Source organism: Lissotriton helveticus, chromosome 9 (assembly GCF_964261635.1).
Source record: "Lissotriton helveticus chromosome 9, aLisHel1.1, whole genome shotgun sequence".
NCBI lineage: Eukaryota > Metazoa > Chordata > Amphibia > Caudata > Salamandridae > Lissotriton > Lissotriton helveticus.
This window is the reverse complement of record NC_136070.1, coordinates 749,417,330-749,430,516: the sequence shown is the minus strand read 5'-3', so window position 1 is coordinate 749,430,516 and position 13,187 is coordinate 749,417,330.

Genomic DNA, 13,187 nt, shown 5'->3' with positions numbered 1-13,187 from the left:
TAAATGCACAAACGTGAAAGGCTCACTGCCTGAAAGGTATAATGAGCAGCAAAATCAAAGCTGCAGGTGCCACTATCACACAATGCAGTGCACACACATACAAATCTGAGCTCATTAACATTGACTACTGTGGTACAAACTGCATTACTCACACAAATGAACTGGTGCCACTTGTGTGTAGAAATTGTTCAATCACATTCGTCATAGCTGGAAACTGTGCTGTCCTCAAAATTATCACTATACCGCAACAAATAGGCATCTCCTCAAATACAGTTTGAATGTACACTGTCCTGCAGTCTGCTTGTAAACTCATCCAATGCATGATCATACATGAAAAACACTGTTGAACTGTATTTGCCCTATCATATTGCAGAGGGAGAGACATCACCTCCTGGACGGCAGACTGGCCCAACCTTCACTGATGACGAGGATGATTACCCCACCATAAATCAGTATGAACTTCAAAATCTGCTAGACTCCTTCAACACCCCACCTCCAGGAGCAGGGCAACTCAGCAGCTTTGCAGCAACCCCACCCCCTGCATAAACCAACCAGCCGCAAACGCCTCCCACCACAGCTGGCTCCCAGGACATCGAGGGCCGACATCTGACCTTCCAACGCTGTGTGCTAGAGGTCCAGCAGGAGATGGCTGAACAGGTGCGGTGGGGTTTGAGAGACTGGCGGACAAACTTGAGGCGATACGTGGGTGTCCGAGTCCTATTCGGGACCACATACAGAAGATTAGGGGCACCCACAGCCCGCTCGATGCTTTCCAATGGTCCATGGCTGACATTGCTGGAGTCATAATTCTGAGACAACAACAACTGTCTAGTCAGAGTGGCTCCAGCAATGTCAGACAGGATTTGGTCAAAATCCGTCGGATAATGGAGAACATGGAGCTGATGCAGGCACAAGATATGGCTGCCAGGGCTACACACCAGCGCAATTTAGCTGGAATCTATCATGCCCTGCAGCTGCTCATCACTTCATTGCTGCCCCAAGGTCTTGCGCCAATAAATGCTGCTGCTGCTTCTACTTCCTCAGCTTCACCACCCGATGTATCAGTGCCTCTCAGTGCTGCACCCACCTTAACACCACCCACGTGAGGCACGTGACAGATCAGAGGATGAAGATGAGGATGATAGTGCATTTGTGCTAAGGAGAAAGCTGTAGCATCCATCGACGCCAAAAGGCCTGTTTCTCCCTGGTGCAGGGCTTATTAACATGCCACGGAAAATCATCTTCCATTGTCTTCCACTGTCCCCTGACAATCACTTTGGACCTCCACATGGACTGCCATATTATTTTTTCTTACCAATGATACCACAATCAGCCTGCGGACTGAACTCTGTCTCTTCCCTTGGACCTGTTACCACCAAAGGACTCTGTCTGGCCCTCTAATTGGCATCTATGTGTGCTTGTATGGCAAGCACTGGTCCAGTCTTCATCCTTTGAATGTAAATAAAAACAGTTAACTCACACAGATGTGTGTTGTTCAGGACCAATCAAGTATAGAAGTGTATGGACACTGAATCCACCAGAAGGTACACCATGGGCAATATGAGCAATGTACATGTTATACCTGACACAGATAGGCAGTGAGATGGCTGGGTATGTGTGAACTAGCTGTGCGCTCATTGCTCAAAAACAACAATCTAGCAATATACCAGCCTAGCCCCACGTCAAGTAAGGTAAAGGCATGTGTGCTAAAATGTCCAAGTCTGTTGCAGGCCACAAGTAGTGTCCCCCTTAACAATTGCAAACAAATATCTCTTGGCATATCTACTCACACAATACGAGGTGGACAAAGCCTGTTACGATGGTGCGCATTGCATGTCACATCCCAAGATGTTGCACACCATATTCACATTGATGAAGACATGGAAGGGCACATGTCCACCATACACATATGGAACCACAATGTCTGCCTCGGTGAAGTAGAGTTGCAACTAGGGACTCACCCCAAAGAGCAAGGCGTCAGTCAGCTCCTCCCTGAAGACAAACTTTGCATACCATATTTTGACCCCTCTCATGCTGTGACCACTGTGAGCATATCAGGCAATGTGTATAGGGATGTGTGGTACACTGCACTCAGCAAATAGTCAGATGTAAGGCCAACATTTCAAGGGTGGCATCTCTATGAGCCAATGCCAGAAGTAACAGCCGTGACAAGTATCTATGAAACTGTCACTACAGGGAACAATGCAACATTTCCCCCGTTGTGTGCAGCAGATCAGTGTGCCTGCACCAAATGTTAGTTGGGACAAAATCATAACTTGACAAATTAAGTGAGTCACAAAAGGCATTTAGGAGAAGTGAAGCCAGTATACTTAACAACACTACTCCTAAATTCCATTTGTGAATACCCTAAAATGTAAAGTCATTACTTACTCTCAGATGACTTTTGTGAATCAGGAACACTGTTGTTCCATGTGCTGTTCACAATGGACACAGAAATTTGCTCAATAATGCATGGCCCGGAGATTGAGCATCCATGCACAGGAACATAACTTGCAAAGGAAGCTGACACACTGGCACTACGCATCAAGTGTGCCAAGGTCTGTGCAATGTAGATTGACTCAGCGCCAGGAGCATCTGATATGCAGGTGTGTGACAGAATCTGTGGTACCTGACACATACATCTATCTCCATGATTGATAACAGCAGATAACTCTATTTCCTCTCAATGCCATGTCTCTAGGTTGTGTTGTAAATAGGCAACAATGTGCTGTCCAACTATGTGAGTCACACTTAAGATGTAGAACGCCACAAACGACTGTCCCTATACTAGGCCGTAAATCCTACTTGCCACCCAGTCATCCATGCAAGTTCACTGTGCTCACATCTAAGGTATCCTGACACAATACATCCTGCTAAGTAACATGTCATGACAAGACTCACACATTCCATGGATTGTCCATTGATGGTATGAGTTGCATACAAGGGAATAAGCCACAATCCCCAACATCATCCCTGATATAAATGCATACTAAAATTCGAAATATTAAACATTAGAACAGTAAAAATAATGAACTACCCTAAACTAACATTGATCACTAGAACTACTACTTAAATCTAAACTAACTAGAAAATTGTTGCTTACCTAAACAATCTACCCTAACTAATCCTAAACATGTAACAACATATCTTAGAGATCAACCTCCTAACACCCTTAAGGCACACCACTAGACAGGACAGACATCTAAGCTATACATAAACTAACTACACATGTAACCTATACAAAGATATATTTGTTTGTATATATATATTTTTTTTTTTTACAACAAATACATCAACCCCCCCCACCCAAAGGAAACCTATCCCCAAATACTGCATAATAATACATATCTAAAAACTACCTTAAAAGCTAACACTAACTATAATCTACGCTAAAACTGCACTACCTAACACTACCTAATATCAGAAGTTAAAACATTGAGGGAAGGTGAAGAGGGGGATGGGGTCCAACATGTCCCGGCATCATGGCAGTCCAAGGTGTTTTTTCATGTCTGTGATATGTCTGTTCAGATCTGCCATTTCTCTCCTGATCTCTGCCAGAAAAACATTGTTGTCATGTAGGATCCTCCTGTCCCTCACTGTGAATGGTTCCACCTGATCGCCAGGTGCAGGTGGGACTGTCCCTTGGGAGGGTGTGGCTGTAGGGGGATGAGACACCTGTCCAGTCTGGGACCCACCACTGATGCCAGAGGGGCCTGGGACAGCCTGTGTGTCAGTTGTTGCAAGCTCGGGCACTGCCTTCCATGTACCTTTCTTCCGTTCCTCCTGGTGCCTCTTTGCCATGTTGCGGTACCATTTTGCCACCTTCTTGGCATGCTTGAAGTGGTTCTTCCTCACCTGGAACGCATGATGTTCGGCTGGTGTCATGTTGTCTGTAAAATATCAACAATGGAAATTTTGAGTCCTTTACACTATGTCAATGTTCTTCATTCACATCTGTAATAAAAGATCACTTAAACATGGGAGCCTACACTCGGCGTAACTATGTGAAGTCAGAGAGTGACCTCGACTACAAAATGTTGAAGCTTGTATCAGTGACTACATGCTGGGGAGACTGCAATGACAGTGCATGGCATGGCATGGGATATGCACTGTTACAACCAAATGAGACTGACAGTGTCAAACGATGGTGCCATGACATACCGGGACTGAGGGTGACATGTACAAGCAATCAGAGGAGGGAGGCATTAGCCCTCCATGTGTAGCACCACCCTCATCCTCTCCTGTTACACAGTGCTGCATGATATGTACAATGCCCATGTGCAGGCCGGTGTCCCCCCACCAACTGTGTGCAGTTCATCAAGTCAGCGCCAACACAGGCACTTTTGCACAAGATTGCAAGGGTGCCTGTGTGCCGTGTGGCCTGTTGTTAATGTTTTGGAAGGTTATCCTACCTGCACAGGAGCAATCCTGGGATAGCCCTACTCACACTTTCAACTATGCTGCATCACATATGGAAACCTGTTGTGTGGCTGAATGCTGACTTATACATGAGGTGCTGTCCCGCTCTCCAACACTACTACACAATATGTTAAGTGTTGCTGCAGAGAGGGGGAAACATAATTTCCTCTAAATTCTCACTCACTCATGCATGTCTTGTATCCACTAATCTCACTCCATAGTGAATCAAAATGCGCAGGCCTTTACAACGCTAACAATCACAATGCATTTCCTATTGTAACAGCACCCTGGAGTCATGATGCTTATAGTGTTGTTATGGGTAATGCTTTCTCACAGATAGCGTTGTAGAGCCCTGCATTGTAAAATATATTGCACCGCAATGAAGGCAGAGCTAATGCATGTGTGGTAAATGCGTGCTGAGTAATGTCACCAATTGGGACAGAGGAGTTCCCACACCTGATCCAGAGTCAAGGAGGGAATGGCCCCAAGGAGACAGCTTGTCAACACCATTGCAGTGGCCAAACATGCCAATGAGATTCATAGGCCACCTTTGCTGTGTGTTTGGGGAACGTGCCATTGATATGCTTGGCACAAAAATACGCACTGCCACTTCTTTAAAGATGTTATGCAGCATGCCTACAAATGCACAGTGCCAAACTGTGCCTGCGCACTTACGGACTGAAAAGCACTGCCTCCTTGTGCATCATCGGGCACACTTGCACAGTCATCTCACTCAAGGATGTACATACATTCCATGGCATCTGATAGTCATCATCAATCCCACTTACATTTCTCCTCTCCTATCAGTGCACTCTGAAATCCACAGGCATGTGCTGTGGTGACAGAACCCATAATCCTAGCGGATATTGATAAGGAAGTCGTGGAGACAGGCGTTAGCCTTCTCGGCTTAACGCCTCTCTCCGCCACTTTAGAAACGCAAGCCTGCACCATATTATCAAGGATATGGTGCAGACTTGCATTTCCCCCCTGCGATGGCACTAAGTCTCACAACTTAGCGCCTATGCAGGTACGCTTGCATCAGAGTGCAAGAGTGTGTGTGTGCAGGGGGGGTTTGTTTCTGTACAGGAAGATGTCCCTTCCTGCACATAAACAATCCTAGAATAACATTTTGTAACTTTCATGTGTGCTGCTTCGTGCAGCACACAGGAAAGATACAATATGGAATATTAAAAAAAAATTCTGTATGTGCTGGAAGGGCCAACTTCCTGTACATATACAACCTATGTCATTTTGCTTTTTCCATGTGTGCTGCACAAGGCAGCACACATGTAAAAATAAAAAATTATGAGAAAAAAGCATTCATCCTCGTTTTGACAAATTACGACCATGGTTTCACTGGTGTTAAATTGTGCGCTGCCATCTATCAAAGCTGCACTTGTACATTAGGGGCAGCATCAAATACTATTGTGCTGCTTTGGAACACCAACCGCAACACCCACTGCACGCTCCTTTCACACTAAACACAGCGAGAAAGGGTGTCTTATTAACAAGGAAGTGTTAATACACTTGAAGTGGATTAACACAACCTCAGTCATGCTGCAAGGCCCCTATCGCCAACACAACTTCAGTGAAAGTGACGTTGTGTTGGCGATAGGGTCTCGATGATATGCAGCTTACTTTCAATGTGTATCACTGACTGGGGATGGGCAAAATTACAACTGGAAGACAAATGCATTGCTCAACCTTCACTTACCGATTTGTACACACTTCTGAATTCCACAATACGTCATCACACTGTAGGCAAGGGACACTGATACACACCCATACTGCATACTACAACACTGATCATTTACCCAAGACATCCATGACACCGCACTATGCCAATATATGATGTTCAAACTCACCAGTGGCGTGTCGGTCCTCGAAGCTGTCGATGTCCCCCTGTGTGATTGGTGGCCTACCATCTTTGAGACAACAAAATAGATATGTGTTGGTATCAGACGTTAAATCATATGTGTTTGACAATAAGAGGGGCCCCTTGGCACCAACAAGGGAATAGGGCACTAAACCAGTGAAAGAAAGAAGATCCCTTGGGGTAAGTCCTATTCGAAATAGACCTCAATGTTCACACCTCACACACTCATATATATTTCATATCCACACTTCCTTCCATTGGACCATATATAAAGGGAAAACCAAAAATGTATATAAAAACATATATCACATGTATTTATTATTTGTTTGTATACAAAATATTATAATAAAAAACACATAAATTCATACAGTTCATAGCACAAATACAATTCCTTTTTAAAAAAGATAGATATAAGCACCTTAAAAATCAATCTCTCTAGGCATGAAAGCAACAAGAGTGAAACACTAACAGCTAGACAGAAAAATTGGTCTTAACATTCTACACTTCCGTCATAACACAATATTACAAGCCTGGGAATATGCCTTCTGTAATTTTGCTTTCTTTCACCAATGCTAAACGACAGGATAGTGTATCAAAAATGTATAGTCGACGCGTTTCAATGGTTTTGTTATCTTATTAGTCCATCTTCTTCACAACCTCTATTTTTGTGCACTCTTTCTTATGTTGAAAGTTTTCATGCAGTCACCTAGAATGAGATAAGGCCAATGTTATCTTTATTCTTTAACACCACGTGGTACAATACATCTGAGTCCCCTTAGCCACCCCCTGATGTGTCTAAAGTAAACAAGAGAGTTGTTCTTTCATCTACTCGTTGTTAAATAAACCAAATGTGACTGTTATCAACCACAGCTCTTTGTGGGCCATCCCGCATTTCATCAAAATTTAAAAATAATACAGTTTCAAACATAATGAAACACAACATTAACAAAGATATGTTTCCCTTTAAATATGATACAGTTACACTCACACACAACCTTCAAGCAACTCACAACTACATCCAACCTATGTTGCTTCCTTTACTTAATGGATGATCAGTCTCCACTTATAGATGCATTCTAAAGTCTCACCTGCTTTTATGGGCAGTGTCTCCCTGTTAGAACTCTTATTTTTGTTTCATCTGTTCATAAAGGGGGATTGCAGTCAGAAAATTCTTGTACGACCAGCCTTGGTATACGGACTGTTGATAGAAAAATCAAGGGCCATCTTATAATTAGTACGCTGCCAAATTTTATCAACTTGTCTAAAATGCAGCTCTAGCTATACTTCACTTGTCTCACCTTATGATTAAAACTGTCGGGGCCTCAGTGGAGAATATCCAATTTTGCATAGAAGGTCACTCGATCTTGTTAAAAAGGATCTATCTGTATGGCATGGAAACAGTGAATACTTATTGCATAGTGTCATCTCCACACTACTTATCACTATTACTACTGTCCAATGCTCTCACCTTATGATTAAAAAGTAGCGGGGGCTTAAATTGGAAATATCAGATCAGGTACAGACGATGTTTCAAGCTGATGGTTCAGTCCTCTTGAAGACAGTCTACCTATTCCAGAATAAAAATAGTGTGTATTTGATACCCATTATTACCTTTTATGTACCACATTCGATCTCATATAGTCTTCTCTTAACTGACTGGTGTTAGATGAACGGTTAAATTACCTGAAACTGACAGCATGTAATTATCGTATCTTCATCACATATGTTCTGGATGCGGTCCTCTTATATTTTGATTGTTCCTTCAATGAGGTAATTATTTTCAAATGGCCCTTTTTCTGATTAGGGTCCAAAAAACCTATAGGTAAGAGAATATAACCTTTAAGTTTCCTTACTGTCTACTGGGGTACAGATATGATTTAACTAGGTTGTTATCCCTCAAGTTTATACGAAACCTAGATTAGTAGCGTTGCATAGTACTCCCTGCCAGTTATCTGATAGTTCAGAATTGATAGTTCTATTGCACGCCATTTCCTTGGGATAAAAAAAATGGCATGTATACAATCCTCGCTATATGTATTAGATTTAAAGCAGGCTTAGACCACCATATCAGAATTTCACTCCTGCCCTCTACTGAATTTATCTTTACAGGTCATTTTATCCTGCTGGTTAATTCATCTACCCGCACATAGACCTCGCCCTCCATTAGTGGCATTAAAGCTATTTCCTACAGTTGCTTTAAGCAGTGTGTAATTCCCAAATGCAGCACTTTATTGGTATTCACTAATGTTACCCCCCACATTGAAGGGATCTATACTTCCCATATAGAAAGTAACATACTCATATTAGCATCCTATTAGCTTGTGGCTCTGTCTTGTATGATTCAAATACTTATATTTAACCTTATTAAAGTAACCCCTTCAACTAATTCTGACGCGAGGCTTTCCGTTAGATCGGGTTACTAAGGTCGACCGTCTCCGTCTTCAAAATAAACCGCTATATTAAATTGCGGTCCATTTCGGCTCCATTGATATAGTCTATTAAGCGACCACTCACGTGAAAATAATTCCTACTCTCTTACGCGTGTGACTCACTCCACCCCCAGATAGTCCGCGGCGTTATTTGATGACGCCATACTACGCGCTTACTGGTTCATAGCTGTGTTGTTTTCTGACATGGGCGCCATCTTGGTATGGGGTTAAAGCTGATGGAAAACACTCTTGTTTCAACCAATTAGGGTTATTTGCATAATGTGAATACGTTATTATTTATAAAATAATATGTAGTATTTTAACCCATTGTTCAACTAGAGTAGCCAGAGGATAATATTAGATATGGATAATGGCACCTACGGAACTGTTTATAGGGCTAATTTTGATTTCTATTCTAATAGAATTAAATCACATACTCCTATAGAACTTCAGGAGTATAGATTAACGAATGCTACATTTTACATATGGGAGTAGGCGGCTGTGCCCTCAGGGTGTAGCACTGGAAAAATATAGCTAGAGAAGGCTACCTTGGTCTAACACAACACGGTGAGACACCCCCTGCCACATGAGGGAGCTGCCGCCATGTTGATGATAATTCAATAAAAGGCCCAACACCAAGTTGTATGGATTCTACATTTTTCAGTGAGAGGCTTCCTAGCCCATAACCCCTACCCTACACCACTGCTTCTGTGACTCCCTGATCTCTTCTTTATAATTTCTGTATCTCTGGCCATTTAGCAATGTAGACACCGCCATGCCTTTTACTGTACTTCCCTTTATGATACATGAGACATCCCCTCCTCTCTACTATTTAAGCCTTTATTATTCGTATTCATGGTACTAATGTACCACTGTTCCCTCATCTTCCTGGTTATTTCCATATTGCCTCCTCGTCTGTTCATTTTGATTTTTTCCAGCACAAACCACTTAAAGCTATCATTTTTGTGGTTTTCTTTTAGAAAATGTGCTGTTAGAGGGGCATTTTCTTTTTGAGTCCGAATTGCAAACTTATGTTCGGTTAATCTAAGGCGCAATTCACCACCTGTCACTCCCACGTAGCCTAAGCCACATGGGCATACTAAAAGATAGATCAGACTCTTAGTTCTGCAGTTTGTTAAATCTCTTGAGTAAGAGGAATGACCTCTATACTCTATAGATTTGCCTGCTACACATTGTTCACATATTGAACAATTGCCGCATCTGTTGTTCCCTATGGCTCGGGACAGGGTACTTTGGACAAACTCTTCTTGATCACGATAGGTGTGTACACAAAGAATTTCTGAAGTTTGTGTTGCGTTTAAATGCAAATCGTGGTTTCTCAATTGGTACTTCCCTTTCATAGTTTAAAATCTTCCAGTTTCTATTGATGACATTCTTTATTTGATTACTGACATTGGAAAATTTACTAACAAACACCATTTTGTCTGCATTTTTATTTTTTGTCTTCTTAGTATCTAACATTGCTTCCCTATTATAGAATCTGGATCTTTTTAGGGAGTTTTTCACCCCTTTTCAGGGTATCCCCTATCCACTAATTTCTTTGTAAACTTCTCTGAATGGATATAAAAATCATTTTATGAGGTACAATTTCTCCGAAGTTGCAGAAATTCCCCAAATGGTATATTATCTTACTGCGACTTCGGATGATGGCTCTGGTAATGTAGGAGCGTATTTTTGTCTGTGGGTTTGCTGTATAATTCGACAGCTAAGACATCTTCTACACTTTTAATACATATATCTAGAAAGTTGACATGGGTGTTACTCCAACTAGAAGTAAATTTAAGGTTGGGGTCCCCCAGATTGATTCCAAAACACGAGAGGAAGTAGAGAGGTACTGATAGAATCACCCTCCTAATAGGTATGCATAAACAAGTGGATTCTATCAATGTGAAGTGATAAAAAATATTATTAATTTCTGTGAGTTGTGGGAAGATTTACTCTCTCTTAGGGTGGTAAAGATGAGAGCACAATGTGCTTGTTAAAATACCCCTCACACACTAAAAAAATCCAATAGTGTCATGCTTCATCATTGGGGTCTTCCCGTCCCTCTACGGGGCGGGGCGTGCTACGACCTGGCGAACTACGCGGGAGCACTGAAGATGTGACAAGGCTATGTGATGGTGCAAGGTGAGTTGTGTCAGTGAAGTGTAGGGACCTAATAATGTGTGGAAAAAACAAAAAGTTAAAAATCCTCTGGCTAGTGGAAAAAAACAATTTATTCACTTCCCTAGCTGGGGACGTTAAGAAGGGGGTTTTGGGGTAGAGCGAATAGCCACTACCTGGTCTACATGTTTCGTAAGCAGTCCCCTACTGCTTACTCATCAGGACCTTCTAATGGCCCCTACTAAAGAATAGCTCAGTTTGCTAATTATAGTAAGCCTGTCGTCCTAAAAACTAACAGTAAAAATAAACTGATAGTTTTATGCTTTAGGGCATGAGCTGGCCCAGGGAAGCTAAGATTCTCAAAAAGAACCTAAATAGGTCTCTGTAAGAAAAGGAGGAGGAAACAAAAAGGACAAATCTTTACCATTATAGTTGTCATTCAATTCGAGACACAACGTGTATGTAGCGCCACAATGCCCACGGGTCATTCAAGTTATGCCCAACTCATAAAGGTTATAATTAAAGCTTTATGGACAGAGTGATGGTACAATCTGCCATCCCCTGTGTGTCCGTTTGCATAACGAACATATTGTTGCCCCACATAGTTGAGGGCGGATTCATATTACCACACACATTCATTCATAACTCGATGCCCACACAGGCTCACACACAAGGTAAAAAGGAGGAATTCATTTTTCAATTGGTCACCGGCAAAATTATCTACCGTGTTGATATCATGACCAATCTGCGTTAAAAACCATGACACACACATAAGATGTCGTTATGGAAAATCATACATACTGCTGAGGCGGAGTAAATATGCCTCATGAGCTGGCAGTCGATAGGTGTCTCAATGCGGTAATCTGTAAGGAAAAAGAGCCGCGCCCATAATGTCAGAGCACGTATCCTTACTGCAATGTTACCGTTTATCAAAGACCAGGGTTTAACGACGTCTGGCAGCGTCTTTTACTTACAGTGGCCGCACAAGGTTAATACCTTACTTCTATCCGTCCTGCCGCTCTGGAGAATGCTCGCGTTGGAAGCCCGGTTCTGCTTATGACTTCCCTGAGCGCCGGACACGTGTGGAAAGACTAGAACGCTCACCTAAGATGGCCGCCCCTGATGGAACGCCGGGTGTGCAAAATCGGTAGTCTCTTCATTATGTCTATTCCGTTTTGTCCATCGTTATTTGGCATAATTAAATCACTCATAATTAATTACAGTCTTAAGCCAGTAGGTCGCACTTCATGTCGATAAAATACTCCCTTAGTCTATGATGGAACGAGGGTGATTGTCAGTGCGAGACTAAAGATACTGCCCAATGTTATGAATTGAACACATTATTGCTAGATGGACCCTTGATCTTAGTAAAACGAGACAATTAGTGAATAAAAGCCTAGAGGTACTATCTGATGATATTAAATGATGAACCCACTGATTCTAATAGAGCAAGATTGCTCACATCGCTACCTGCACCCCCAAATTGATCACACAGGGTCACAGAGATCTATAAATGGAAATTATCCTGAATGTTTTTCAATTCTTTGTAATCCCCTTAGACACATTGGTGGTATTGTGCCTAATAACAGGAAAGGTTTTTTGTCAAGTAGGCTCATATAATAACGGCCTAGGTAAAGATGGTTGTCAGATTCATCAGATCTTCAGGGTGACTACAAAATGTTGGTGGGTCCCATGTAGGCGCTGTCGTTGGGCGGCAAAGTGGTTATGGTAATCTACAGCTGGGCCCACGGGATTTCATCGTTGAGCCCGTATTTGTTTGATTGGACACGGAAAACCCATCTTTGTTCCTTCTCCAGTAGATATTTCTCGTGGCTGATCTGCTCAATCACTGTCCACATTATATCTTCCGGTTTGTGCCCGCTTTCGAGAAAGTGGTTAGTCAGTTTCGTGCTTGACTTCTTGCACTTGATAGTGCTCTTATGTTCGCCTATTCTTATTTTCACCGCCCTGCTCGTCATGCCGATGTACTCGAGATTGCAAGGGCAGGTGATCATGTAGACGACATTTGAACTGTTACAGTTACTGAAGCTTCTCTGCTCCCATGTAGTTCCATTCTTGAATGTCAGTTTTTTGCTTTTCTTGGTGAGACAGCATACCTTGCATCCGCCGCAGGGGTAGTGTCCTTGTGCAAGGCTGGACTTGCCAGAGTTCTTGGCCTCTTTTGGTCTAGTATGTACCAGGATGTCTCTGACACTTTGAGCCCTTTTGTGAGAGAACATGGGTTTTGGAATGTCGAGGTCGCCACTGTTCAGAATTTTCCAATTCTTATTGATTATTTTGGTGACTTGATCAGAGTTCGTGTTATATGTTGTGATACA